The sequence below is a fragment of the Trachinotus anak genome, unplaced genomic scaffold (assembly GCF_046630095.1).
Source record: "Trachinotus anak isolate AG129_WGS33_773 ecotype Australia unplaced genomic scaffold, CSIRO_AGI_Tana_v1 ptg000004l, whole genome shotgun sequence".
Taxonomy (NCBI): Eukaryota; Metazoa; Chordata; class Actinopteri; order Carangiformes; family Carangidae; genus Trachinotus; species Trachinotus anak.
In genome coordinates, this window is record NW_027273855.1 from 18,333,431 (window position 1) to 18,348,271 (window position 14,841).

Here is a 14,841-nt window from a genome sequence, read left to right on the forward strand (position 1 = left end):
GAGTTACCTATATTGCATTATATGCCCCACACTTCACAGATGTCCCACATCTTATCTGGTTTTCTCTAAGTCTGAAACCAAATTAAATCTTGTCTCGACTATAAGTGCTGTTCAAAATTGATTTCCAGTGCAATGCTTGAAAATGAACCATTTATTCAGCAAGTGGGGTATCGATCCAGATTAATAACAGTGTTTCGAGATTTGGATTCATTTTATTTTAAGTTGGTATCTCAAACATTGTCATTTAAATATGTGTCTTTTAACTCACTGTCTATCGCCGAATGATGTAACACAATTGTGACTGAGCCGATGACCTACTGATTAATTTATATCGTCCTTGCATTTTACAGTTTTATGAAGTGGGTGTCTGGTATGTCTTGCATGCAAAATCACAAGGACCATGCGTCACTCGCACAAAGTTAGTAATTCGTGTTCCAAAAGCAAACTCCCAACTCGTTGAAAAAAGACAGTTAAGCTCACTTGGCCAAAATGTAATAAATTCACCATAAGCATTCACAGTGTCAGAGAGTGGAGATGATTTTTTTGGTTTATACTACAGAAAAAATTCTGGAGGTGTTGAGTTCTGAAGAGGTGAGCTTACCAGACATCTGTATCCCACTCCCCAATTCTCCTTAAGGCTGCATTAGCTGTCACTAGTATAACAAACCTGAATCTCCAACTGAACTGTTTGCTGTTTTTTTTTTTTTTGCATTGTGAGTATTTAATCAGGTTTTGAGGTCTCTGGGGTTTCAAAACATTATATGTGTATACGATACTGATTTTACATGTACAGTGCAATTGCTAAGAAATTAGCATTAATATTAAACATTAATATTTTTCTCATTGCTGTGGCCCTGTACTCCAGATGGTGTTTGAAGTGCTGATGTCCAGTTTCCAAGTTTTTGAGGGTGGTGACATCTCTATTGGAGGAACAACCTTTACACATATGTAGTCACCCAATTAAGGACAATGCACAAGGACAATAGTCCCCAAGGGACAAGGCAACCAAAGAGTTTTTTTTCTTTTTTTTTATAGCCAAGCACCAGAAAGTTCTTGAAAGCCAAGTCAGTCATCTAATTTCAGTCTAACCTGCTTAAGACCAGACTAAAAGCAAAACAACCCTGAAAAAAGAGCATCACAATAAGGAGAAAAAAAGTCCAAAGGATTTGCAACCAAATTCTAAAGATGATGATCTGTTTACATTTATATAAACTTGTCTTATTACTTTCTTTTTTAGAAAACATGAGAACAAAAGTATCTACAGTTCCCAGGCTCTTTTTCTGACACGGATGTAAAGACTCTGAAGTTAAAAACTGAAAGTGAGCACTTATCCTAGAAAACAGAGCCAACACGTCAAAAATGTGTAACTATACTAGTACTTTATGAATGTGCTGTGTCAAGTAATCATTGCAGTCATATGTTAGAGGATACTAAAGCTACCAGGGCCTTCCACTTCCAAGACATGTCACTGTTTCCTGCTCATTTGTGAGTGTCTGCTCATTTAGTTCCCCTCTTTTTTCTCTTTCTGTGTTTGTATGGTGGGCTTCGCTTTGCTGGGCTCACATTGGGTATTATATTGCAGCTAAATATAAATGTCTCTTAAAAATGTGACCTTCACATACAGTTAAGTTAAGTAAAGAAACAAGACTAGGTCAACATGGACTCATCCATTTATCCATCCTAAAAGATCCCACAGTGACTGGGCTCATAGCCAAATAGTCGAGAAAATGGGAAGAGTGAAGGAGGCTGATTTTTGTTGTGCACCTCTGGACAGAAAATAGTGCTCTTAGTGTGTGTACATACAGAATTATATTCATTGACAACACTGTGTTAGTTCTGAAAAAGAGACCCTTGATTAGGCAAAGTTCATGGATTTGCATTAACATTGTGTTTATTCTTGAGTCTTATAACTGTGTTAAATGCATTTCCTCCATCATGTACCTCCCTCCTGGCAACAAAGCTGATTTTTATTTTTTTAACATGCAGTGTTTCCCTCCATGTGTACTTGATGGCAATCTTCTTCTTTCCTGCATCTGTTGGCGTCTTACCACCAACAAACAGTGGAGTAGCATAAATACATTAGGTGGGATCTGCATGTAGATGAGACAAACTTAAACTCTACATGGTTCCTTTAAATGCAAACCTAGTTCACTATTAGTCATTTGAACAAAGAGTTTGCTTAGCTTCTTACTATGAACTGCATCTTACATAAACACATTTTTTATGCCAAAGTTGCAACAAGTTTGGTTATTTAGCTCAAAAGATTTGTGTATATGTTTTTGTTTTTTTTCCTCCTTTTTTCTGTTTTCTGTTTTTTGTCTGTGCCCTCGTCTCTCTGGTTTGAAGTGGGTGGGGTCGGAAAAACATGATGTTATGTGTTTTCCTGCACCAGTCAGGATTTATTAAGGTTTGAATGGGAATCTGGAGACATTGTCAGTCATCTCTGATCAAACCACAGCCACAGTCCTGACGAAGACGACTAGCAGAAATAATAACTGCTTTTTCCTGCCTTTAAATTTGATTGTTACTTATTTAGTCATGATTGTTTAATGTTACATAAAATACCTTCAGTGGCTTTGAGCTCTTTGATTATGTTTTCTATGGTGACTCTCAATTTTTGACTTTATATCAGTGAAGCTCTCTCTCTGTACACAACAGTTACTCATTGTTTTTACTGATGATACAACCAGAAGAGCTTAATGTCCATCCAAACCCTGTTCCAAATGCCAGTAACCAAACACTGGCTGTGTTGAAAATGAACAACAATTTAACTTTTGGAACCTCGAACGCCCAAAATAACACTTCCCACTTCACTACACAGAAGGGCACTTGCCAAGGCAGGCAGTGCGCTCTGTTCATCAGTGCGTAGTTACAGATTGCACTGTGCAGTAGTAGAGCAATGACTGTGCTCTATTTTAGTAATTTACCTTCATTTTCCCCAGGAAAGTTAGCAGGGTCAGACCTTATTCTACTCAAATGTGGCTGCTGCCTTGATAGAATGAATCATACACCACAGTGACTCACACCACACAAGTGATGCAGTGATGAACACTGTACATTTATAGCCATATATTATCAGTTTAATGCTTGCTTAGTAAGAAGTAAGGAATTATATGAAATTATATATGAAAGTGTAGGGCATAAAATAGTCTTTAAGGAGAAAATGTGATGTTCAACTATCACATGATCTACCCATCCAGAGCAAAGTATGTCAAGTCCTCCCAGACAATTCTCCATTTCATTTTCATATCCTCAAAACAGGAGTGCTTAAATACTCCTGTTATTCTAATCGAAGGCTGTGTGCCGCCGTGCCATTGGCTGGTAGCTGATGACTCATTTCAACAGGCTGGTGTGCGGCTGGCAAGAAGAGGGTGGGTGAGTGAGTAGGTGGTGGTGAAAAGGGGGAGCAGGAGGTGGGAGTTAAGCTTTCTCCCACCGCCTGTACGCTTGCGTGGATTGTTGTTGTCAGAGCATGCTTTTTCTCACACACAAACACACAACATAATGACTTGCAAAGGGAGTCAACTTAATCTTTTAACACTTTCTTGCTGTTTCTCTGTTCATCTCCCCGGCCATGGTTGCCTGTAGCCAGAGTTAAGGAGAGACACAGAGCCTGGAGGAGAGAGAGACAGAGAGAAAGAGAGAGAGAGAGAGAGGAGGGAGAGTAAGAGAGAGAGAGAGAGAGGGAGAGAGAGAGAGAGAGAGAGAGAGAGACTTGTGCTGATCACAGAGTCTGCAGTCTCCAGCCTTCCCTCTTTTTCTGCTACAGTACGTGTAAAAGGCAGGGAGGGAGAGGGAGAGGCAGCGGAGGCAGAGCTGGTGTTTTTCTCTAAGACCTGGAGGGGAAGAGGAGAGCGCTGTGAGCTGTGCAGTGCAGAGAAGAGCCAGTCGGTCCTCTGGTATGTGTCCACTGTGAGCGACTCAGTCCAGTCCTTGCGCACCCGCCGCTGCTGTCTGAGCAGCCTCGCACACCAGAACTCTGACACCAGCCACACAAACAGGTGAGTCTCATGATGAAATACTCTCAGCAGTGCAGTGCCAATTTTGCTCGACATTTCAGCATGATTATTACAATTGTGTATTTTACTGTTGTCATTAAAAACAATCTTATATTATTTACATTGATGACATCAATGTGGATTGCTGAAAGTTTGAGGAGAAATGAGGTGTATCCATCATTGGTGTGTGCGTTTGGTTGTGATGGGTGGGGGTATTTTTACATGTATGTTTGCACGCATGTTGGCTTGTGTGAAGGCTTGTTTACCTCATGACTGACAAGTGAAAAAGACCACTGGGACTTGGGGGAAACGTTGCTCCTTATAGGAGCGAACCTATCTTGATTTCATCCCCGAACATTTCCCCATGTGTAGAGCCATGTGTCCCTGACAGAGAAAGTGGGTGGAGTGGGAACTGTTTCAGCTCCGCTACTGTTATCGCAGTCTTGTTTAGAAACAGAAAAAAAAAAAAAAAAAAACAACATGAAGGAGACTGAGCCATCTCAGATGCTGTGCTTTATGTAGACTAGAGTGTTTGATGGAATGCAGATTGTGCATTTGTTGTGGTACTTAGTGTGTGTGGACACAGCAGTTCATCGACAGCTGTCAGGAAAATCTGCAGGTGTTTACATTTCAGATTTACGCAGTTTTTCTTGAGCTTAGCTGAGCCTTTTGTCTCAACTGCGCAAGAGAACTACTGCATCCATCCCTATTTGTCGTAGCATTGACAGGATGCAATCACTGTGGCATAAGATTGCAACAGTATCCTCAGTTCAAAGTCTAATACATTACATAATAAGGTTTTAGACATCGAATCAAAGATCTGTTTAATGAGCAAGATTAAGCGTGGCTTTTTTTTTTTCTGTAGTATCATATGTTAAATGGTACATTTTGTTGCCCATATGCCGTTTTTAACAGAATGTGTGAAAATGATGTCACAGTTTTAATTAATCATATTTATCTTAATTATTATTATTATTTTTTTTTTTACAAATCATTTATTACGTATAATTTGCATTATGATACAAAGGTGACTTCTGATTTCTCATCTAAACCAAACATTTTAGAATTCAGCACCTTCTCCTCCATGTTAGTATTTAACACTTGTCGCTTGTACTGTTGCATCTTGGGATGTAATTTGTGTGTAATGGCAGCTCATGAGTGTTTAGCGCAGGGGATGAGCAGGTCCGGAATGATTTCATCCACACACAACTTGTTGAATCAACTTCAGTTCTTTTGAACTTTGCTTGTGAAGTAAGTCCTAATCTGCCATGACTCACTTCAAGCCTGTATCATTTACGCACAGAGAGGGCAGAGAAACACAAGCCTTTGCATAGGACCATGTGGCTGAATGTGATTTCACAGAGCGACATTGTCAGGGCCTAGATGGCTTAAACCCCTGAGCCATGACCGTGATCTAGGCTGCCACTGACAGTGAAAAATACCCTCAAGTGTTTGTCTCTCTGCTGCTGTTGTTTGCCTCCAACTGTCAATCTGTCAGTTACTGCGATGCTGAGGAATCAGCCCCAGCTCCCCATTGACCCTGCCACATCCCTTTATCACCCATCCTTCAATACATCTGCCCCCCCCTCATCTATCCATCCATCCATCCATCTATCTATCCATGCAGCCCTCCCTTCATGTTTCTCCCACCAGGCTTCAAATGTTTGTCTCCTCACTTTCACCGAGCATCTCCCTCCACCCCCCTCCGCTCTGGTCGCCACAGAAACGGCTGATTCAGGAAGGGTGGGCGGGTGTCTCAGAGCTCTTGCTGCTCTGCCCCATGCGGTGCTTTCACAGTACATTTCTGCTTCTGTGCTGCTTTTATGGCCCCGATATGCTGACAGTTCAGGTGGCTCAGTCAGATGTTATACAATCGTATCAACCACACAAAGGCTGTTTGTTCACTTCCCTCAAAGGACATGTTCGGTATTTAAAGTTGCCGTGCCATTCATATTCAGTTTTTCTTCTAACAATAGCATGATCACAGGGATCCTCTTCATCAGCCTGCTTACCAATCACTAGTGGTGGGAGATTTTTTTTTTTTTTTTTTTTTTTTGAAGGATCACTCTGCTGAATTTGTGAGGAGATAATTTATGATTCTGACGTAAATGTCTGTCTCTTGACTGGTTCTCGAATTACATGTTGGGTCAATCCTGACAGATTGCAGGCCTATTTTTGCTTAAACATATATGACACTGGGGTTGGAGTCATACTGTGTGTGTTTAGAGACTATGCAGAGGTGATTAATAATGTAATATACCATGACCAAGTTGTTTAATAATAGATACACTATGACCTTTCTCTTACATAGGGTTTATGAAACAGAATGGCAGTAATGGGGTGCAGGACTGAAATGAACAGATGGAACTGAAAGAAAATTCTTGGATAAATTACCCCCTTCCCACCCATGTATTACAGTAGCCCTCCCACTCAAAGGAGGGCCAGATAAAAGACTCGCTTGTGTAATTACAGATGAATTTGTCAGAAGTGGCTTTTTGTTTTTCGTGCTGTGGTTATATCCATTTTGTTGCATTTTTAGGATAGCTTTGGTTGCCATGGTGACAGTTTGTACAGTAGCTTAAAACACTGCCTTTTAGAAAGACTTAGAGAGAACAGGAAATGAAACCTGTATTGCGCCGCAGTCAATTCCAAGCAGGACCCCATGAGCTCGTCCTGCTGTGCCTGATTAAATTAAAATGGGAATTTGTATTCACTGAGGAGGTAATGGTGAGGACTAGCTCTGTCTAAATTGTTGTGCTCCCTGAAAATCAAGCTTTTGATCTTCTTGTGTTCATTGCACAAACACATTATTGATCACAGAGTCGCAGTCTTTCTACAGCACACTATCTCTGACGAATTAGCTGCTGAGAAAAGTCATTTGCAGTTAATGTTATTTTACTGTTTACTGTTGTCTATACAGAGACAAGACTAGGGCCATGTTACTCCTACTGATATGAATATTAACAAGTTACTCATAACACCCTCATTTAATGAAATGTCTCAGATTATATGCTTTCTTTCTAGTTTTTGAGAACAAAAAAGGTATAAATATATCCAGGCTGCAGTGGTTTTTCCACCCTGCAGTGTTCAGCCATTACAGTCAGCGGTGACGCAGCCCGAGACTCACACAGCACACTGCAGACCCGTCACAAGACAGAGCCAGAACAAAGAGCACAAACTGTCATCTAAGAGAAAAGCTCAACATGGATGATAACATTGAAGCTGTTTTTTCACGGTACAACAGGTTTGGAGTGACATTCAGTATGACGCCATGTGCTGACACCTGACTGCTCGCCCTGCTACTTTTAAAGACACTGTCTCAGGTACCCGAAGGACCACTGTGGCACCGGACACTTCAGGTGCAACACTTTTAGATTAATTTAGGGTCAGTGAATGTCCCTGTCTGATCACTCTTCCATGTAAACATGTGGGGTGTAAATGTGTGCGGAGGAGTTCACAGATGACGACAACCATAACATCAGACACTTTGACGATGTCTGTGTGACTGCCATAACTAAACCTCAAAGGTAAGTTTATAAAAAAAGAGGTGGCTTCAGATTTAAATGTGTTAATGCATATTTGATGAACAATATAAGAAACCTTTGTAAATACATTTATGTTGACCACAGCAAAAATAGCAGTTGTTGCTATGACAGTTAATGTGAATCTGAGTAACATTTTATTGCACAGATGAAATGCAGAGCTCAAATTAATGGTAATGGGAACCTACCACCACATGTGGAAGTGACACTGCAAATATTCCTCAGTCTGTCAAAATTTATTCAGGAAACAGTAATGCTTTAGTTCACTTGGAATGCCAATAATGTTAAATTTCAAAATAGTGAAACTCCCCAAAATCACTGAGGCCCTGGATATTCATGTCCACAATTTCACTCACTACCCCTCACTACCGATACTCCTGGAGCTAGACGATAGAAAGGGAAATGTAAAAAACTAGTTTGTCTTCAGGTTATGTGACACAGCCTGATAAACTAATTAAAGCTACAACATAGATAAAAGCAGTAAACAACATTTGTGGGTCACAGCGGACAAAATAAAACTGTGTTAAGAAAGATCTACTGCAAGAGGGCAAAACAGCAGCAGGTATCCTGTAATAATACAGACCACTGGTTAGTGTCAACCTGATTTAAAACATTAATAAAGAGGCACAATCATGGATAATGAAGGTAAAACCAAGAAAATCACTGTTGGCCACAACTAGCTACTATGGTTAGCCATAGAACTGTTAAAGGATAAGTCTGATGATATTTTTTGATTGTCATCAAATCCCAGACCAACCCAACAATGAATTGATCCTACTGATAAATATTATATGATAGGTCAAAGCCTTACATAGTGTATGCCTCTGCATAGACCTCCATTGTAGTCCAGTTTAAAACCCTTAATGGTGCAGTGTTGCAGTGGGAGACATGTTTCGTCATTACAATGAACACACACATCAAAGTTTATTTTGAGTCCATCCCACACACAACGTTGCCACCAGTAAAAAAAAGCACAGAGTATCGTCAGCCTTATTGTTTGAACTCCATGATTAAAAACTACGAGGACCCGTACGGAACCTGCATCTGGCTAGAATAATCCAGGATTAAGATGTTTAAACATCACAACTGTGTCATATCCCCGCCTCAAAAACAAAAAAGGAAAAAAAAGAAAAGCTTTGGCCTAAATGTCTACATATAGAAAACAAACACAGCTGTTATTTCAGGACTGACAATGTGCTAACTGAAACAACAACTAGCATACCTCATGTGTGTTGTAGTATTAGATGTTTTTGCTCTTACTGATGTGATGTGATGTGAGGGAGCAACAAATCCAGACTTGGTTTTGCTCATAAAAACGATTGAAAAACATTACCTGTAGAACTCACTGCTCATGTAGGGATATTTTTCTCCTTTGCTTTGGTGATTAGATTGATGATTATTGAGCATCTCTCACTTTATTGACTCTACTCTCACTCCACTCAGAAACTACCAGGATTGATTTTTCCAATAAATTGGCCCTGTCTTTTAACTGAACTATTCTGGTGAAGGATTAGGTAATGATGGTGTAGTAGGATATCTTCAAAATATTACCACAAGGAATTAATGCAGATAACTTATCTGATCATCTTTTTGCTACCCAAAGGCTAAAAGGAACATGCTCAGTTCAAAATATGCTGAGAGAAAATCCAGTGAGTCATGCTCTATATAATGTTTGAGGTGCAGACGGCTTGATTTGATTTCCACATGGAGTGAAAGGTGAATATTTAGCCTCCAACTGGTCGTTACCACAATCAAACTCCTGAATCCTGGATGATTCCCTGCGGCTGCCTGCTGTCTGATGACTAATGTTCTCCCAAGTGCCATATTAAAGCCCCTTAATTGGTGAGAATAAACCAATCATTAACTTGCTCATTAAAGCTTATTGTAGTGCTGAGACCACTGTGACTTGATCATAGCAAACTTCTGTAATTGTACCCAAAGCTGGGTCATGGTCCTGTCTGCAACATTATTCAGGACTCATCAACACCAACGTTCTGACTCTCTTTGGTTCTTTAAAGATTCCTCAGCACTTAGTGTCGGGGTGATTCTGCTCTAACCTTGCTGTTCTGGCCAAAAATTCCCATCTGGACTCGCTCTTGCTGCCATCTGCTCTCTTATTGCCTAGTCTCTTTGACAGTTGTGAGGCATCTATTTCGAAATGGCCCCCACACACTTTTGTAGGATGAACAGAAGAAAGGAGTTGAACTGGAAGAATAAAGGAAGAGGAGGAGGAGGAGGAGGACACAGAGATTCATAAAGCTTGGGATTTAAACATGGCTTGTTTCTTTAGCGACGTGGCACTGTGTGTATCAGCAGTTTCCACCCAATCTCTTTGTATCCTAGAAAGTGCTGACTACCTTATGATAGGGATCAGTAAGAGAACAACTTGCAGTTTATGCTTAGTCAGAGAAAGACTGTGTCCCTTAATTTAAAAGTTATATCCAGAGAGGAGTTGAGAGGAAAAGACAAACAGGCACAAACAAAGGCTGCAGTCATAGTGCAGGTGTATGGATTATTGCTGCCAGGGGAGAGTGGCAGCATGATGCTGCTGCCGCTGCTGCTGGTGGTGTTGGTGTTGATTGTGGTTCTAACTTGGCCTCACTGACTCATGGATACGAGGAAAATGAATTTCAGGGGAATCGTCTGTGGTGCTGCTGTGCCCTGAGGTTTAGTTCTCACTCTATCCTCATATTAATAGCATCATTACTGGCCTTCTGAAATTTTCCTTCTCACCAAAATGTGTATATGTACACCGACACACACACGCACATGCACGCACACAGTAATCGTCCCTGGTGCCCGGTGCTGGGCAAAAAGCGCATACAAAACTCACTCACTCATAAAATGCATAAGAAAAACATACTTAATCAGACAATATAAGGAAGTTATGCATACATGCATCACAATTGTAAATGGTGTAGTACTACTTAAAGTAGGAAAAATGAAATTTTACTCCTTCCATCTTTCGTTGATATGTACAAACTAAGTGTGCTTCTGTAATGCTGACTGAAGTACTAAAGTACATACCATTGGTTCTTCACTTCTCACTGACATCTCTTCCTCTGCCCTGACAACCGGAATGATATGAAAGGATGGAGGAACTAGCACACGTGTCTGCCAAGTAGGACATCCTTGCTCAGTCAAGTGTCATTGAAGGGATTTCATAACAATATTTCACAGCCACATCACTTCTGTGTCTTTATATAGGCTTGTTTTATGTTGTTTTGTTGCCTCAGGGCTTGGTTTTGATCTGATAATATGATTCTATTGTAATGGGTCTTATATTTCTCAGTAAATTATGGATTCATTCTCTAATCTTTGTGTTAAGATGTGAAAATAAGATGCATATTATAAAGTATCATATAGTTTCGCTAAACTGCTTATAGGAACCCTATTATTATTTATCAATCAACCACTGAATATATAAATACCTACCAAGCACATGTCTTTTGTTGGTTTTGTCCTCTTCTACAGTCCAATGAGATCGGCTGCAGTATCCAGCTGCTGAACAGACTTACCAGCTGAAGCCTTTCAGCTGATTAATCAAGAACACACAGTCTGATAATATATAAGTGACAAAAGGTTTTGTTACTCATAACTTATCATCTATCCGTATGAAAAACATCCCTTTTATGTACCACTGCGATAAGTATAAAAACATACATCACTTCGATCCAAGTCACATTTTGAATTGTGTCAAATGTGAAAATGGAAAATTCACATGTAATGTGCCCTTGACCCTCATGACAAAAAGACAGAATTCATAGTTTTCATTTCACCGTAGGCTTTAAGTATTATGCAAATTGAAATGTATGAAAACTATTTTCTTGTTATTCACCTTCCAAAAGAAACTGAAGTTTATAATCAAACAGAACACCAATACTTTGGTTTGTTTGTTTGCTCTGAAACTTTTTACCCCTTAATGGCAATTCTTTACTATTGGTCCCCAAAAGTAGCATTTATGAGCAGAAGACAATATAAATATCCAAGATAAGTTTATAACACACTGTAATGTTGTAGTAAACAGAAATAATTGTTTATTAAGGTAACGGTTAATAACTGTAAGTCCTCCTCCCATAAGTAGAGGCTGCTGTATAAATGGATTTTAAATATAGTAAAACACTGTAATGTGATGTAATATATATGTAATAATGTAAAATAGTCTAATGGAAGAAGTTGTAATTTTGGCAAATGCTGCAGATCAGTAAGCATTTAAATATATTTTATAACTATATTATAATGTCTTATTAAACTTTATTGAATATTTGTATAGTGTGTATAAATGTCAAATAGGGGACTTAAAAGCAAAGTGTTTAATAAACCTTGATTATTCAAAATAAAAGTTATTTTTTTAAAGGAGGAAGAAAAGTTTAAATGCAAAGGGTGCACTTTACTTATGGCTCCAAGCTCATCTGGAAGGTCTCTCGCTCTTTACCAGTTGAAACATTTTTAATGACGGCAGACCACAGTCGATTGCCAGGTGACAAAGACATGAAAAGATGAGGATGCATAAATCAGGAACTGGAAAGAATCCCATATCACCCCAAAGTCCTGGAGCCAAATCCAGCAGGGCCTCTGCTATTTTTGTCATCTCCCCAGCTTTTTTATATATTTTAACATAACATATTTATATTACTTTCCAATTTCAACTATAGCCAATATAAAAACAAATATACAGGCTATATACATGTATACATAAGATAAAATAAAATTAAATTAAATAATAGTCAGGTTAAAGTGTCATTACATTCATTAATATGTTTCAGTGCCAGGCTGTATTTAGGTATGGTAGGAATGGTTGAGAAATTTCTGTCTGGACCACAGTGCTAGCATCTCAGGAGCATTGCTAAAAAAACAGCCCTTTAATGGAAAAACTTAGAGACATTGTTATGCATTAAAGTTGATTTGATTTTGAATTTTCTTACAAGGCAATTTATGTTATGTATTTAAATGCAAAAGCAGTGCTACGCCCTTGAGATGATGTAGCAAAAGTCAACAATGCGTGATCCATTAAACCTTCCATTCCCATGCGGCTGCAGTGGTATTACTTCACAGATCGCACAGCTTTGGCTTCCTCTTATGAGCTCTGCGTCACACTAAACAGCTCTGACGAGATAAGACTGTGACACAGGCAAAGCTGTTAACTATTACACCTTGTTTGTGAAAACCACACACACACACACACACACACACACACACACACACACACACACACACAATCAAATACTTCTAACCAATACTTCTCTCCCTTGCTCCTTGCTGTACCACCTGCCTCTCATCAACCCCCTCATCTAGCAGAATAAGATCACTGTTAATCCACTTGTCTCAGCCCATGGTGTACCAACAGTGCTCCCACTGCAGGGCTCAGTTGTTCCCTCAGGGCTCCCTGGAAGCCAAGAGTATAGAAAGGTGCTCACATCCTACACACTCCCTTTCTACCTCTGTGTCTCCAACTTTCTTTTTCTCTCTTTTATAACAGGTATCTTTTCTCTTAACTTGTGTCCCATTTTTTTTTCTTTTCTTTTTTTATGTTAAAGACAGTGTTAGTGGACTTTGGAAGGATGTCTAGGAGTGAAAGTACATTTACTGTTCTTTAGTACAATTTTGAGGTGCTTGTACTTGTACTTAAGGATTTCCATTTTATGCTAATTTCTCCCTCTGCTCCACTACATTTCAGAGGGCAATATTGTATTTTTTTGTACTACATTTCTCTGACCACTATAGGTAAGAGTTACTGTTCAGATTTTACAAGTAAAATATATGATAAGCTTTTAAATACAGCGCACTGATTAAACCAGTAATTCCCAACCTTGTTGGCATATGACCCTTTAAAAAAGGTATTAGCAGCTCCACCAAAGACACATTTTCTCCTCCAAACTTCTTACATAGTTTCATTTAAATGTCAGTTATAGGGAGTAAAAAGAGTAAGAGTAAAAAAAAAAAAAAGATTTCACCATCAATCATAAGATTTTTCTTTTCATCCTTTGGAGGGGGGCATTTTGCTGCAGAAAACAAGTACTTTAATGCTTTGTACTTTAACACATTTTACTTTCCAGTACTTACTTGCAATCCAATGAAATGAATTGCCAGTATTACTTAAGCAGAGGATCTAAGTACTTCTGCCACTACCGTTGTGTGGTTTTTATGTTTGATTTGAAGAGGCAACCAATGTGTGAAAACCTGTAACATGTTTTTGTGTGCTTCCCATCAAGCTGTGTGGTCAGCCTGTCCTGTGGCACAACAAATCATTCCCCTTTCATTTTGGGTTTGATTTGTATTTGTTTACTTTCACCACTCCCCACAAGCTCCCGACATGATTTCTGATTGTGTTGTTTCCGTCGATGGTGGCTTCTGATGCCTGCCCTCTCATTCGGCGGGGGAGTACACAAAAGTGGGGGAGTTATGGGAGCTATTTTGGCCGCAAAGTCCTCTGGAGGACCATCAGGGGAGATCCAGTACCAAGGAGGTAATTGAATTTGAGGTTTCAGCTAATGATTTTTCCAACAGCGGGACGTTCCCCTGTTCTCCAGGGTTTCCAGTATCATGCATGGCCTGCACAGAGCATCGCTCAGGCAAGCCCTAAATCATTCAATAATGGCTTTGGAGAAGCTAAGTACCTCTTACTCTTATAACAGGCGTGATTTAATAGCACTTGTTAGTCCAACAACATATACAGAGCTTTCCATTTTGTATGTAGTCTTACAGGCTTCATTGAACAGAGGTTATACTAGATTCATTGCTTTTAGACAAGAGCTTCAGTGTTAAAAACCAGTTAGGGGCTAATGAATCTCAACAAGCTTAGATGACTGCATTACACCTTCACATATGAGTTTGTTAGTTGTCTTATTTAGGTTATTGTGTCTTTAACTACTAAGGGAATTTGTTTAGCTGACATCAGTGTTTGCTGACAAGAACGTGTTGGGCCTGAACCTGGAGGTTCTGTAATTATCTATGACAGGTTATACAGTAACATTTATAATTAGCTTTATCATCTGTAAGACTAGATTGATATTTATTTCTTAACTATTTAAGTATCCTTTAAAGTAGTGTAAACCTTGTTAGACCCCATGCTGTCTTTTGACCAGGCAGAGCGATAGCTTTGAAGCTGCACTTAAATTTGAAACCTTCAGCTTCAAGGCTGATTAGTCTCCATTTGTAGTCCAGTCAGGAACAGAGACGTCCCCCCTTGGACCCCTTGTCTCCTCACCTCCATTGTTATCCTTTTATCCTTTTTATGTTGCTCTACATAATCTGCAGCTCACTTTCTGTCTTTTCTTTCACTAAACCTTATTCAGTTATCT

General features: G+C 39.4%; 1 protein-coding gene across 2 annotated transcripts in view; it reads left to right on the plus strand.

Moving 5' to 3' along the window:
- The first annotated feature begins 3,676 nt into the window (after window positions 1–3,676).
- LOC139620748 (prickle-like protein 2) overlaps window positions 3,677–14,841 on the plus strand; it is a 36,572-nt gene continuing 25,407 nt past the window's right edge. For both annotated transcript variants that reach the window (XR_011690879.1, XM_071476576.1), the window contains exon 1: window positions 3,677–4,001. The gene's annotated coding sequence lies outside the window, so the exon portion shown is untranslated. The remainder of the gene's footprint in view (window positions 4,002–14,841) is intronic.